Source organism: Manis javanica, chromosome 5 (genome assembly GCF_040802235.1).
Source record: "Manis javanica isolate MJ-LG chromosome 5, MJ_LKY, whole genome shotgun sequence".
Taxonomy (NCBI): Eukaryota; Metazoa; Chordata; class Mammalia; order Pholidota; family Manidae; genus Manis; species Manis javanica.
This window is the reverse complement of record NC_133160.1, coordinates 23,061,406-23,076,981: the sequence shown is the minus strand read 5'-3', so window position 1 is coordinate 23,076,981 and position 15,576 is coordinate 23,061,406. Positions and strand designations below refer to the sequence as shown.

Below are 15,576 nucleotides of genomic sequence, written 5' to 3'. Positions count from 1 at the left end.
CTGCAGTCTTACTACCTCTTCTTTAAAATAGTGGGGCCTCTTGCAACTCTTTCTCATCGGGGATAGAAAGCTGTCTTCGATGTAGTTCAGTTGCAGAGCACTGTCTGGCCTGAGCTTTGGTGTTACAGATTTTAAAGCCTTAGATTCTGGCTTCAAACTTGAGGGGAAAGGGAAACCATCCAACTGTCTCATTAGCATGGAGGAAAGAAAACAGTAATTACTTGTGCCTCCCTTGATGATTCCTGCAGGGTTAGTTCTAGAGGAGGAGGAGGGGGAAACTGGAGACAGCTTCAGCTGAGGAAGGAGAATGCTGTTAGCTGCCCAGAATATGCAGAGGCAAGAATGATTGTCTTGCACTTCTATTGTATTCTCTGGATGTTCCTCCAGGCAGCCGAAAGACTGCCTGGGTTGAGTTTCATCTATTTATGGCATGCATAATGTTCTCATAAATGGACATGGATTGGGCTTAAGGGCCCTAATGTCACCTGTTGTTAAGAAACCAGTTGCCCACCAGGGCCTGTTTCTGTGATAGGCTGGGCATCCTGACACCTGTCTTTGTTGGGAAGTAGAGGAGGGTTTTGCTGAGCCATTTTGTGACCTGGCTGCATTTTAATTATGTTGTGAGGTCATCCTTTTAACCCCCAGGGCAACACAATAAATTGGTTTGTTAGTCCAGGGCACAGGCAGTCACACAGTAGAGTCAGTCACAAGAGTCAAGGTCAGGTATCCTTGTGAGTGGGAAGAGTCTGGCAGAACTGCAAGAGTGCAGAGTTTGGTCAAGGCTGGGAAAAAAAGATCTCACAACGGTTGAGGCAGTTAGTGTTTTGAGCCCCAAGAGGATAGGGGGCAACTGGAACAGAGCTAACAAATAGGTTGGCTAGCATGACACCTGGGACAAGGGCTATTTGCTCTGTGGCCATTTTGTACTCCTTTCTGGGTGTGGGCACTTGTGCACCCTCAAGTGCTGATGGTAGCAGGAGTGGGTAGAGGCCATCTGCAAGTGAGCGCTGCCGGATTGAGCCTGGAGCTGTTATGCTATGATTATCTCCTGTGACTGATCACTCTTGCCTTGGTTGCCACCCCAGAGGCCTAGAGAACACAGCTTCCATTTCTCTTTCCCTCTCCCAAGGAAGATACCACTTCAGCAACTCCTCTTTCAGTCAGTAGTCTTGCAGGCCCTGGAGACTGCACTACTCTAAATATGGAGAATTCTATAGGGACATGACATTTAAAATTTTTTTGTTTTACAAATGAAGGAGGTACTACTACTTTCAAAATCTCCCCCTAGCTCCTTGAGGCACTCCGTTTTTCTTGTCCTAGGCCTTTTTTTGGTTCCCACCCTACCAAGTGCCTTTGATGTCCAGTTCTTCACCAAATTTTCTCTTAATTCACTACCTGGTTCCTTTACTGTAGACTCCAGCTGTAGATCCCTGGTTTCCATGTACAGCTGCTCCTTGAACAACATGAGTTTGAACTGTGTGTGTGTCCACTTACATACAGATCTTTTTCCATAAATATATTGGAAAATATTTTTGGAGATTTACAGCAATTTGAAAAAAACATTTTCTTCTCTCTAGCTTGCTTTATTGTAGGAATACAGTGTATAATACATATGACACAATATGAGTTTATCGACTATGTATGTGATTGGCAGGATTTCCAGTCAACAGTAGGCTATATTGGTAGTAAAGTTTTTGGAGAGTCAAAAATTGTGTGTGGATTTTCAGCTGAGCGGATTGGTCTGTGCCCCTGACAGTCCCAGCATTGTTAAAGGGTCAACTGTATTCCTGTAGAATCTGTTCCTTATTACTTTTTTTGATAAGAATGCTCCAAAGTAAGAACCTGGCTCTAGGGAAGGAGTGCTTCTTTTCAGACTAATTTGCAGTTATCTGGGCCATTGGTAAGTGTTGCTTCCCAGAAGCAGGGACAACATGCACACCGAGGACACAGGATGCTATGGCCCAGAGTCAGCACCTCTGGGCATGTATTCCCTCCCAGTATAAGGTATTTTGATCAGATATTTGAGTTCAGGCTTGGTACCTCTCATAGCTTTGCCTGTTTGTTACAGTTGTAGAACATCTTGTCCTTTAGGGTGGGGTGTCTAGTTTGGCAAAAGCTCCTGTTTCCTCTGTTAATGCAACAGTGGGCTGAGAGTCCCTTGGGGGAGGGACTGATAAGTCAAATCCTGCAGCTGTGGAACTTATATAGTGCACTTGAATTCCACTACTGTCCATTTTCTCCCCAGGCTTGCAAAACCAATAGGTGCTTTAAGTGCAAAGGGGGGAATTTGGTTCATTTCTTAAGGCATTATTACTGGTGCCTACTTTGATGTGTGGGGAGCTCCTTATTTTTGAGCTCAAGAAAGTGCAAGGAATATAGTGGAAAGAACCATAGTCTTTGGAGTCAGACTTTGGGTTCTAGTAAGTTCTGTTTTCCAGTTTTGTGGTTTTAGCTTCTCTGAGCTCAGTTTCCTCCTTTAAGATGGGGATAATTCTTCTGACTTCAAAAGGTTATAGGGAATAATGAGAATAATTAAGTATTTCTGTATAGGGCGTGACACATGCATAATAGGTAATAGCAAATGTGCATTTCTTTCCTTTCTCCTTAAGCTTTTTTATTGCTTCTCATTAATCCTTTTGTGGTACTCAGATGGTATAACAATACCTATCATTGAGTCACTTGTGCCAGGCCCTGAGCTAAGGGAATTCCCATGCTGTGTCATTTATTTATCACACATTTATGAAGCAGGAACCTTTTTTAACGAATGCAGGAAACTTGAGGCACAGAGGGTAAGTAAATTACCTTGCTTAAGGTCACAAAGCTAGTAAGAGACAGAGCTGGGATTCAAAACTAGGTGTTCCTTCAAGTGGAAAGTGGTACAGCATGCCCCCCTCACAACCCCATTTTTTTTCCCTGCCTCTGGTTACTCTTATTTATATATCTCTTAGCTGCTTTTATATTTTTATCTTGTTTATTTCCTTCATTTTGGGTGATTTGTTTGATATCTAATTTATTCATTCTCCAGCTGTGAGTGATCTAATGATTAACTTACCTTTATTACCTTTTAACATGTATTTATTTTTAAGGTATTGATATATGAAGGGCCCCCACCAGTAAGATGGCAAACTTCCGGCTTCTCTTCGGGGTCCTCGGTTCCCGCCAGCGCCACCTGAAGCCCAATCACCTCTCGCTCCCCTCCCAATCCCAGCACCTAGCCAACAGCCACCAGCCCCGTAGAAGTGACACCTCAATCAATTCATGCCCCTTCCTATATAACCCAGCACCTTTCCCTAATAAAGCGGAACTCTCCGGTGAATTGCTGCTATGTGTCGCTCCTTTCATTTCATTGGTGCCGAAACCAGGGAGACGGGACACCCCAACTGGGCCCCGTCTTCCCCCCGACACCAGCAGTAGCTTGCCCTCGTCCTCTTTTTCCGGCGCTAGCTCATCACACTCACCACTCCTCCCTGGCCTTTAGGTAAGTTTTCCCCCCGGAGTGGGCCACTCTTCCCCGAGCTATCGCAGTGCCATTGACCGTGATCGTCCAGCAAGGCCCTGACGCTCGGGGACGAGGAGGGAACGCTCCCCGCCTTAGGCCTTCACGGCTGCGGCGGACCCTCAGGCCCCTCCTCCAACAGCCATAAATCCCCGCCTCAAGCCTTTACGGCTGTGGCGGACGCTCAGGCCCCTCCTCCGACAGTCATAAACGCATTCACCGTCCCTTCCATCAGTGCTGAAACTTTTTAAGCAAAATTTCCCCGGGGTGGGCCACTCTTCTCCGAGCTATCACAGTGCCATTGACTGTGATCGTCCGGCAAGGCCCTGACGCTCGGGGATGAGGAGGGAACTCTCCCCGCCTCAGGCCTTCACGGCTGCGGTGGACCCTCAGACCCCTCCTCCGACAGCCATAAATCCCCGCCTCAGGCCTTCATGGCTGCGGCGGACTCTCAGGCCCCCCTCACCCCCCGACAGCCATAAACGAGGTGACTTCTTTGCGGATGAGAACGCTCCCTTTCCCCACCCCCTCCTCCTTCTGTTCCGTCTGCCGAAATCTGTTCTGTTTGCCGAAAACACCTAGCGCTAGGTACCTCGTGACTCCGGCACTCTGCCTTCTTAGGGAAGTCTGGGTGACGACCCACACTTCCTAAGAAATTCCGACTCGTATACGAGTTTCCGCAGACCACCAAGGATCATCGGGGACGCCCTTTGTCTCCTTGCGGTCTGCCTCCAGTCCGAGGATCTCCGTTCGTCTTCCCCTGTTTGTCTCCTTCTCTGTCCTTCAACCATGGGAGCCTCCTCATCCCTCCCTGAAAGTTCACCTCTTGAATGCCTGCTTAAGCATTTGGCTACCCTCTCCCTGACGCCTGATATAAAACCAAAACTTCTCCGTAAATATTGCTCCCAAGATTGGTCGACATACCCCATAGACAATAACAACAAATGGCCCGCAGGGGGAACTCTTGATCCTAACATCACTCGCGATCTTTTTAACTACTGCCAGCGCCTGAAAAAATGGAAGGAGATTCCCTATATCGAAGCTTTCCGCCTCCTCCTCTCCCCGCCCCCTCCCAAGTTCTCCTAGCCTGCAAGCCTCCGCCCCCGCAGAAGCCTCCCTTCACTCCCTTCCCCTTCTTCTCCTACAACAGCCCTTCTCCCTTCCTTTCCCCCGATCTCCTCCCCCATCTCACCTCCTCCGCCTTCGTCCCCCGCAGATTAAGCCAGAGCCTTTCAGCCCCCCTCCTTTAACTAGGTCCCAGGGGCCTCCTCCATCTTTGCCCTCATCACCTATTTCTCCCCTGTTAGGGACCACGCCGCCTTTGTCTTCTCACATGTTTGTAGGGAGAATGGGAAAGCACCTTCCCCCATGTCTGAACGCAGCATGGGAAAGCACAAGCTAGAGAACAACCGGTGCAGTCCTTGGAAGTTATCTGTCCACAAAAACATATCTTGTCCTCGAAGATGAGCCAAGACTCTTCACTCTGAAAATAGGGAGACCTTGAAGATGTGTAGAAACACCGCCCCTGCTTCTAGCTATGCCCTTCCCCCACTTGCCGATGTGGCAGGAATTGAGAACAAAGAACATTCTGTTAACGCATTTCATAAGCAATTAACTGGAGCCCTGCTGTAGCTCAGTTAGTAGAGCATGGGACTCTTAACCTCTTAACCTCAGAGTCATGAGTTCAAGCCCAACTAGAGCAGCAGAGGCAAGCAGCTGGGCTGCAGGCTGGCAACACGTGGGTCTGATTCTATCTTTATTTTCTTTGCCCCCCTTCCGCACTTCAGGACCTGCTTGAATAGGCGCAGCTAGACCACGTCACTCCCCCACAGACTGAGCCAGAACCCTTCAGTCCTCCTCAGACTTGGTCCCGAGAGCCTGCCAAAATTATCGCCCCCCTCCTGGAGGTAGCAGGATCCAAAGGCATTTAGGAGATTTAGTCCAACTAGAGAAATGCCTAAGTTCCTTTTCCACTGATCCCACGACATACATCAGGGAGTTTCAATGGACCCTCCAGTCTTACAGCAGCCTCACGCATCATGACATTTTCATGCTCCTGGCCAATACTCTCCTCCCTGAATAGCATAGACAAGTTTGGGACTTCGCCCAAACGCATGCTACCGAAACCCACAGGACTGACCCCACCTATCCCCCTAGCCCCACTGCTGTCCCCGAACAAGACCCACACTGGAATTATAACACCGCCGTAGGTCTCCGCACTCGAGATATTTTTGCCTCCTGCTTAATAGCAGGTCTGAAAAAGGGCAGCTTGTAAAGTAGTCAATTTTCAAAAACTCCAAGACATAATTCAAAAGAGAGACGAAACCCCCTCCGAGTTCTTAGACTCACTCAAGCCCTATTACAGCATACCAGCCTGGACCCAGAAACACCTCAAGGAAGACATGTCCTTATGACATACTTCCTAGCTCAAAGGTACCCCGACATTAAAGCTAAACTCAAAAAGTTAGAACAGGGCCCCACTACCCCACAGACTGAGATCCTAACAGTGGCCTTTAAAGTCTTGCATAACCGGGAGGAGGAGAAAACACCGTAAACAAAAGGCTGATCAGGCCAATTTCCAGATGTTGGCCCAGCTGATAAAAGCACAACCTGGGCGCCCCTCTACAAACAGGCCCCCCCAGGAGCTTGTTTCAAGTGCGGAAAAGAGGGACATTGGTCAAGGGCGTACCCCTCCCCCAGATCTACCACCCCATGCCCCAGATGCCACAAAAAAGGCCACTGGGGGTCTGACTGCCCAACCACCTGAAGGGAAGGCTGGACGAACAACCCCCATCCTAAGCCCGCCGTAGTGGGGCTGGCAGAAGAAGATTGACGGGGCCCGGGGGCTTCTCGCCCGACCATTTCCATCACCAAACAGGAGCCCAGGGTTACTTTAACAGTAGACGGTCACCCCATCTCCTTCCTCCTAGATACAGGAGCCACCTTCTCAGTTTTGCGAGAATACCGGGGCCCTACCACGCCAGCCATTACTCCTATAGTCGGGGTAGGAGGTAAACAGATTTTCCCATTAACCCCCCCCCCTCTTTTATGCACAATCCAAGACAATCCCATACCTTTCTCCCACTCCTTCCTAGTTATGCCCCAGTGTCTCATCCCTTTACTAGGACGGGACATCCTTTCTCTCCTCCACGTTTCCATAACTATATCCACTCCCACAGCCCCCAGTACTCCCTTTCTGATGGCCCTCATAGCCGACAAATCCCCTCTACCCAATGAAAACTCTGGTTCAGCCCTCATACACCCTGTAAATCCCAAAGTTTGAGAAATTACAAGCCCCTCCGTAGCTCTATGTCCCCCTGCCTCTATCAAATTACGTGACCCCTCTCAGTATATCTGTCAGGCCCAATATCCCCTAACCACTTTAGCCCTCATAGGCCTCCAACCCATCATTCAAGATCTCTTAAACATAAATTACCTCAGACCCACTCACTCCCCATTTAATACCCCCATATTAGCTGTTAAAAAAACCAACGGATCTTTCCGCCTTGTCCAAGACCTTCGCCTCATCAACATAGCCATTGTCCCTATCCATCCCTTAGTTCCAAATACATACAGCCTCAGCATCCCACTTCTCAGTCCTAGATCTCAAGGACCCATTTTTCTATCCCTCTAGACCCCTGCTCCCAAGATTTTTTCATCTTCACCTGGACGGACCCATACACAAGACATTCTGAACAACTTCACTTGGACAGTTTTGCCACAAAGCTTCCGACATAGTCCACATATTTTTAGACAGGTCCTAGCTCAGGACCTCAAACAGTTTAATCATGATCACTCCAAGTCCACCTTATTACAATACATAGACAATCTTCTACTCTGCAGTCTCTCGTGGGAACAGTCTCAACTTGACACTGCCTCCCTACTTAACCTTCTAGCTTCCAGAAGTTACCGAGTATCCCCTGTCAAAGCTCAAATCTCTTCCCCTCCTGTCCTTTACCTCAGATTCCTTCTATCTCAACAAAGAAAGTCCATTACCTTAGACAGAAAATGGCTCCTCTCTGACCTGCCCATTCCCAAGACCAAGACAGAAATCCTTTCCTTTCTAGGCCCTTTCTAAGCCTGGCTAGATATTTTAGAACGTAGATCCCTAACTTCTCCCTGCTCCCTGTTGGCAAGACCCCTATACGACCTCAGCAAGAGCCCCCCTAAAAAACCATTATCCTCCTCACCCCGACACTCCTTCATTAAGCTCCGTCAAGCCCTTGTAGAAGCCCCAGCTCTCCATCTTCCTGATTTGTCGAAGCCCTTCTCATTATACATTCATGAGAGGTCCAGTCAAGCTCTAAGAGTCCTAGGCCAATATTATGGCGCATCCTTTGCCCCAGTAGCTTATCTCTCCAAGCAATTAGACCCCACAGTTCAGAGATGGACCCCCTGCCTACGAGCATTAGCTGCTAGACAGCTCTTGCAGAAGGCAGCTCATAAACTGACATTCAGGGCGCCCCTTACCATTCTGTCCCCACATCACCTAAAAGATCTCTTAACCTACAAAAGTTTGTAGACTCAAAAAAAAAAAAATAGAGTTTATAGACTCTCCCTCCCTCCAGACTCCTGACCTTACTGTCCTCTTTCCTCCAAAATCCCCTTCACCCCCTTTGCCATCCATACCCAAATCATGACTTTTTCCTCCTTTACTGCTGTTTTGCTTTTTTCCTCATTCTTATTGTCTTCCCCGCCACCCCAGCCTCCTTTGTATGGCGATTCAAAGTCAGACAGACTTACACACAGCATCAAACAAAAGTTACTGCCCTCATTGCCACACCAGACTGCCCTCTAAAAAGCTGCTCTGAGCCTTTATACCTCCACTTTCCTCCCTCCACCGAAGTGTTCACTAGCAGCTACCCTTATTCTCCCTACCTCTGCTTCCTCTATGACCAAAAACAAGCCTATTGCAGGTGATAGCCAGACACCTACAGGAGATGTCCCTACTGGTCTTGCGCCATTCACTACATGAGTAACTTCCAGTACCCACAGTACTGGAACTCCTCCAACCGTTTCATGAAATATCCCAACGGCTCATTGTCCTTATCAATCCCAGATCCCTGGGACTCTCGGTGGGCTGCCAGAGTCACAGCCTCAGTTTACTACGGGCGGTTCCTCGACCCCCCACGGTACCCTTCATATCTCTCAAAAGTATGTTCCCTCTCATTCCCAGATCTCTCAAGTTGCATCAGATAGCAGACATTCCGAAAAAAGTCATTATCCAAACTCTTGACGGCGCCTCTTCATCTTCTTATCCCCGCCCCTCTTCCCATTTCTCCTACTCTTCATTACAGCTCATTCAGGACACCACCATCTTTCTCAGCCACACCCTTAACACCGCCAATTGTTTCTTGTGTGCATCACTACAGCGCCCAGTGCTGGCCGCCTTGCCCCTTAATATTTCCAACTACTCCTTCCATGCAGAAAGACAACCCCTCTGCCCCCTGGCAGACATACCCCTATGGGAACCAGAATACGCAGATAATCTCACCATCCACCACTGTGTAGGCCCAACTCCACCCCCCTCCAGCACACTTCACTGCCTCTCTATCTACACCCCTACCTCCGGCTCTAAGACTTTTATGCAACCGGGACACTTCTTTTGGTGTAATGGCAGTCTTTTCAACTTACTGCCTCTCAACTCCGATACACCCTGCATTCTCGTCACCCTAATCCCACAGTTTACACTTTACAGCATGGCAGAATTTCTTGAGCTCCAACCTCCCTTGCCCTCGCACACAAAAAGAGCTGCTTTCCTTCCCATCATGGTCAGTAGCTCTTTGATCACCTCAGCCATTGGGGCAGGGTTTTCAGGAGAAGCCTTGGGTCACTCTCTATGGGCAGTTAGAGATCTCAACGCCAAACTTGAGGGAGCCCTGACATCCACTGCCTATTCCCTAGCCTCTCTCCAAAGACAGGTCACTTCGCTAGCTAAAGTCACCCTTCAAAACCGGCGGGCCCTAGATCTGCTTACAGCCGAGAAGGGCGGCACCTGCGTCTTCCTCTGGGAAGAGTGCTGCTATTACATCAATGAATCCGGCATTGTAGAAACTGACATCACCAAACTCACCGACCTTGCCTCCAGTCTCCACTCTGCTTCCAATTCCAACCCATTCTCTTCAATACTAACAAACCCCCTCCTCACCTGGCTCTGGCCCATTGCAGGCCCCATAATAGTCATTCTTCTAGTCTGTCTCTTCTTACCCTGTATAATAAAGTTCATCAAATCCTAAGTCGGAAAAATCTCTAATCAAGCTTTCAACCAGCTTTTACTCAGGAACTACCAGCTTCTGGCCACAGAAAATCCCTCACCCTCACGTGACCTCCTCACCACATGCTGAGATGGACCCCTCTCTCCACTGGAAACTGTTCCTGGAAACAATAGCCGCGGACGCCTGGCTCCTGACACCCATATCCTCTTGGCCAACCTATGGTTACAGGGAACCTTCATTGATTTCCAAACCTGAAGAAGTCCACATCTACTCATCCTTACTGCGGGGAGTCCTATCAACCCTTTCCTCCCAATCCTCAAGCCCTCACTCCCTTCTCTGCCCCTGTTCAGCAGGAAGCAGCCAGAGAGAAAGCAACGTCCACAACCCCGTAGAGGAGAAAGGGGGGAATGAAGGGCCCCCACCAGTAAGATGGCAATCTCCTGGCTTCTCTTCAGGGTCCTCAGTTCCCGCCGGCGCCACCTGAAGCCCAATCACCTCTCGCTCCCCTCCCAATCCCAGCACCTAGCCAACAGCCACCAGCCCTGTAGAAGTGACACCTCAATGAATTCATGCCCCTTCCTATATAACCCAGCACCTTTCCCTAATAAAGCGGAACTCTCCAGTGAATTGCTGCTATGTGTCGCTCCTTTCCTTTCAATATACACTCTTATGAAGGTATCAGAAGAGAAACAATGTAGTTATTACATTCACCCTTATTATCGAGCCGCCCCATACCCTATTGCAGTCAGTCCATCCGTGTAGTAAGATGCCACAGAGTCACTATTTGTCTTCTCTGAGCTACACTGTCTTCCCTGTGACCCCACATATACCATGTGCACCAATCATGATACCCCACAATCCTCTTCTCTTTACTTCCCCACCTGCCCCCCACCCCACCCCTCCCCTTTGGCAACCACGAGTCCCTTCTTGGAGTCTGAGAGTCTGCTGCTGTTTTGTTGTTCAGTTGTTATACTCCACAAATGAGGGAAATCATTTGGTATTTGTCTTTCTCTGCCTGACTTATTTCACTGAGCGTAATACCCTGTAGCTTCATCCATGTTGTTGCAAATGGTAGGATTTGTTTCTTTATTATGCCTGAGTAGTAGTCCATTGTGTATATGTACCACATTTTCTTTAGCCATTCATCTACTGATGGACACTTAGGTTGCTTCCATTTCTTGTCGATTGTAAATAATGCTGCTATAAACATAGGGGTGCTTATGTTTTTTTACAAACTGGGATCCTGCATTCTTAGGATAAATTCCTAGAAGTGGAATTCCTGGGTCAAATGGTATTTCTATTTTTAGTTTTTTGAGGAACCTCCATATTGCTTTCCACAATGGTTGAACTGGCTTACATTCCCACCAGCAGTGTAGGAGGGTTCTGCTTTCTCCACATCCTTGCCAACATTTGTTGTTGTTTGTCTTTTGGATGGTGGCCGTCCTAACTGGTGTTGAGGTGATATCTCATCGTGGTTTTTAATTTGCATTTCTCTGATGATTAGAGACTGTGGAGCATCTTTTCATGTTCCTGTTGGCCATCTGGATTTCCTCTTTAGAGAACTGTCTGTTCAGCTCCTCTGCCCATTTTTTAATTGGCTTATTTGCTTTCTCTTTGTTGAGGTGCGTGAGCTCTTTATATAATTTGGATGTCAACCCCTTATCAGATGTGTCATTTATGAATATATTCTCCCATACTGTAGGATGTCTTTTTGTTCTACTGATGGTGTCCTTTGCTGTACAGAAGCTTTTTAGTTTGATATAGTTCCACTTGTTCATTTTTGCTTTTGTTTCCCTTGCCTGGGGAGATGTGTTCATGAAGAAGTTGCTAATGTTTATGTCCAAGAGATTTTTGCCCATGTTTTTTCCTAAGAGTTTTATGGTTTCATGACTTACATTCAGATCTTTGATCCATTTTGAATTTACTTTTGGGTATGGGATTAGACAGTAATCCAGTTTCATTCTCTTATATGTAGCTGTTTAGTTTTGTCATATCAGTTGTTGAAGAGGCTGTCATTTCCCCATTGTGTATCCATGGTTCCTTTATCATAAATTAATTGACCATATATGGTTGGGTTTATATCTGGGCTCTCTAGTCTGTTCCACTGGTCTATGGGTCTGTTCTTGTGCCAGTACCAAATTGTCTTGATTACTGTGGCTTTGTAGTAGAGCTTGAAGTCAGGGAGCGTAATTCACCCGCTTTATTCTTCTCAGGATTGCTTTGGTTGTATGGGGTCTTCGTGGTTCCATATAAATTTTTGAACTATTTTCTCTAGTTCGTTGAAGAATGCTGTTGGTATTTTGAGAGGGATTTTATTGAATCTAGATTGCTTTAGGCAGGATGGCCATTTTGACAATATTAATTCTTCCTATCCATGAGCACGGGATGTGTTTCCATTTATTGTTTTCTTCTTTAATTTCTCTCATGAGTGTCTTCTAGTTTTCAGGGATAGGTCTTTCACATCCCCATTTTTTTTTTTAAAGAGACCAACCCCTCATTCCTTCTTTACAGATCATATTAACTCAGATAGATTTAAACAATTAAACTGTTCTTGTCAATCTTGTTCGATCCATCAGAAGATACTTTGAAAAAGAGCAGATTACTCTGACCATCATTTTACAGATACGGAAACTAAGTTTGGGAAGGTGAAAAGACTTGTCTAAGGTTACAAAGGGAGTGAAAGGTAGAGCTGGAACTAGTTTTCAGATTTTCTGACTCTCAGCTCTTCTCTCTACTAATTTAGTAAGAAGGATAGGTAGGTGGGTATAATATGCAGATCAGACTTTAAAGAGGGTTGAGCTGTATTAGGACCCAGGATCTAGAGAGTTTTGAAGGTGCCTTGCTGCCTCCATCCACATCTTCACTCCAGTTCATTTATACACGTTTGAGGAATTGAGCAGAAAGGGAGAAACATTTTCCCCTTAGGGTTCAACAAAGCTTTTATGATGGGGAGCTGTGAGGAAGCGTGCAGAGGGTATCAGTATTCCCTTACCATAAGGAATGTTAGACTCCTAGAGCTTACTAGTTTGGATTAAGCCTTGAAGAAGGAGCAGAGGAATAGAAGAATCTGAGTGTCTTTTGACCTCTGCAGGCTTCAGCCTAAACCAGGTGAGGGTTGGGCTGGGACAGGGCAGCAGTGAAAACTAAGGATGGGAGTTCTGAGGAGCTTCACTTTACCTCCTGCTGACAGATATAGTTTGGGGTTTGGAGAAACAGTTCCCTTCATTTGAAATTTATAAAGAGGAATTCCTGCTGCTGCTCTTCCAAAAAAAAAAAAAAAAAAAAAAAACACACCTGGTTCTGGACCCAGAAGGAAAAAGAAACCTTTCCCAAAGTTTAGGCTTCAGATGGTTCAGTCCTGCTCAGGCAGCCCCTTCCTGTTTGTCCCTTGCTTACCTTCTGTTCGCTCACTCCTTTCCTCTGTCATCTGCCCAACTTCCTTGTCCTTTTCTTTTCCTCACCACTTAAGTGACTCTGGAAAACCAGAATGGGAAAAGGGCACCTTCAGCTAACAGATAGTTGATATTATAGATACTGGAGCTGAGAGAACATGGAGCTTGAGATTTTGGACCCCTTACAGAACAAATGTTGATGGAGTAGGTATTTGTTCATTTATTCACACACGTTTCCCCAAAGAGTTGCTGTGTCCTGCCTGCCTTCCTCTGTGTCAGATAGTTGGGCTTTTCCAGTTATAAGACCCTAAACTTGTAAGATCATAGCCTTAACAGTAATAGCAAAGGCATAGCAGCAGCAAACCTCTTACCCATCTTCCCCTTCAAATCATTGGCTTTTGTGGTAGAAGGAACTTTATCTGGTTTACTTACTAGCTGGTTGACCTGGAATGGCATACTTAGCATCACCCATCAGTTACTGCGGTTAACTGATAGGATCCCCTTCACCTGCTTCACAGAGTATTATTATGAGGGTTAACAGTTTAACACCTAACCTAGTGCTAGCCCAGTGCCTGATGCATAGTAGCTTGTGTCTTTCTGTTACCCTGCATCAAGGCCAGGCTTAAGTCCTTCTTTGTTCTGTGAAACTTCTGAGGCCACGTACAGTCAGTCTGAATTCATTCTCCACTTTTACAGTGTATAGCACTCTCTGAACTGTTAGATCCTGACTAATGTTGTTATTAGTTCTTTGCAGGAAGTTGACACAGTCCCTCCCTGGACTGCAAGGAACCTAAAGACAAGGACTCTTGCCATCATCCCTGTATCCTTTATAACCCCTAACGCAGAGCCTGTGATCATGGCCAACTAGGTTTAGGAAATACTTTTTGATTGATTGGATAGATGGCTTCTATATATACTTTGGTTTTGTGCAGCTGACAGAGCTACTAAGGACTTGGCGGGGAGCCTACCATCCTGATTCTTACCCGCTTCCTCTCCTGTAACCACATCAGTTCTCACAAAATCTCTGTATTATACTGGGAAAAAATTATATCCCCATTTTGTAGCTGAGGAATCTGAGGCTCCTGTTAGAACTCAGGTCTCTTGTTAGGCAGTAGACCAGAATAAGGTAAGAGTAGCAGGAATGAGAATGGAAATCTTGACCAGGTCCACCTTCTCTGAAAACAGTAGAAATCTTTACAAGGAAGAAGGAATAGAGGAATGTAGTTCTGAGGTCTTAGTTGATGTTGAGGTCAGAGCTGTATGTAACAGCCAGAGATATTTCAAGAACATGACAGAGTGGTGTGAAAGGATTCAGGATAACTTCATAGATTTGCTAGGCCTTGAAGATTAAGAAGGATTTGAATATGTACAAGTGAAGACAGGCATTCCAGGTAAGACAAAAGTATGGAGCTGGAAAGCCCACAGTAGAGGTAAAACTCATAGTGACTGGACTGTGGCAAACTTACAGCAAGGCTGAGGTGTTTGGGAGCTATAACTGTATTTTGAGCAGGGGAGTAGCATTAGAATATTTGTTTGACAGTGTGGGCCCAGTGGATTAGAGTAGGAGGGTGGGTGAAAACTGGTGAAAGAGAGACCAGGGAGGAGGCTACTATAAGTCTGTCCTTGTAATGTCAATAAATTTGAAGAAATATTCAGCAGTACAGGCAAGAGGTAGTAAGATCCTGAACCAAGAGAAAGTTGACACAGTAGGGAATAAAGAACAGTTTGGATGTAGAACTCTTAGAGCAAAACATACCTTGAGGACTTGGCAATTGTGGGGAACAGGGAATGAGGGAAGGAGAAGTTGGAGAGCCATGAATATTTGGATTCTAAGTACTCAGGGAAATGTTTATACCATTTGCTGAACCATGGAGGATGGGAGGTGAGTTCAGTTTGTTGACATGTTGAATTTGAGGTGCTGATAGTCCATTCCCCTTACCACTCACCCCATAGTGCCTCTGCCTTTGTCCTTTGACCTCAGTGTGTGGAGATCTTTGTTTGCTGCTTTGTTCCAGGCCTGGAGTCCCTTTCAGATTCTTCCACCCATGTCTTGGAGCAGCTGTCCCTCCTCTGAACTAGAATAGTGCATGTAAGATGTTTAGCCTGGTACCTAGTCTATTTTAAAGTGTGCATTAAATGTTAGTGGCTATTAAGTGGCTGTTGCTGTGGTTATCATTGTAGCTTTGTGATCACAATAGCTAGAGATTAGAGAAACTTCTGGAACTACTACCTGGATAAAGCACTCAGTGGTCATTCAGTAAAAAGCCTGGACTGCAAGGAAGGTGTAAATGGGACTCTGAGTCATGTTAGCTAGAACTAGAGAACATGTTTCCTGTCTTTTTTCTTTTGTTTTTGAGAAGTGATTCAATGTATGGTTAAGAGGGCAGGTCCTGGAGGTTGGACTTCCTGGGCTGAAGTCTCACCTCTACTATCTGTTATCTATGTGACTTGGGTAAATTTACTAAGCTGCTCT

At 46.4% G+C, this 15,576-nt stretch overlaps 1 protein-coding gene across 4 annotated transcripts in view; it reads left to right on the top strand.

The window, feature by feature from the left end:
- The window catches only part of RALY (RALY heterogeneous nuclear ribonucleoprotein), a 111,065-nt gene that overhangs the window by 25,803 nt on the left and 69,686 nt on the right, over positions 1-15,576 (top strand). The window lies entirely within an intron of this gene.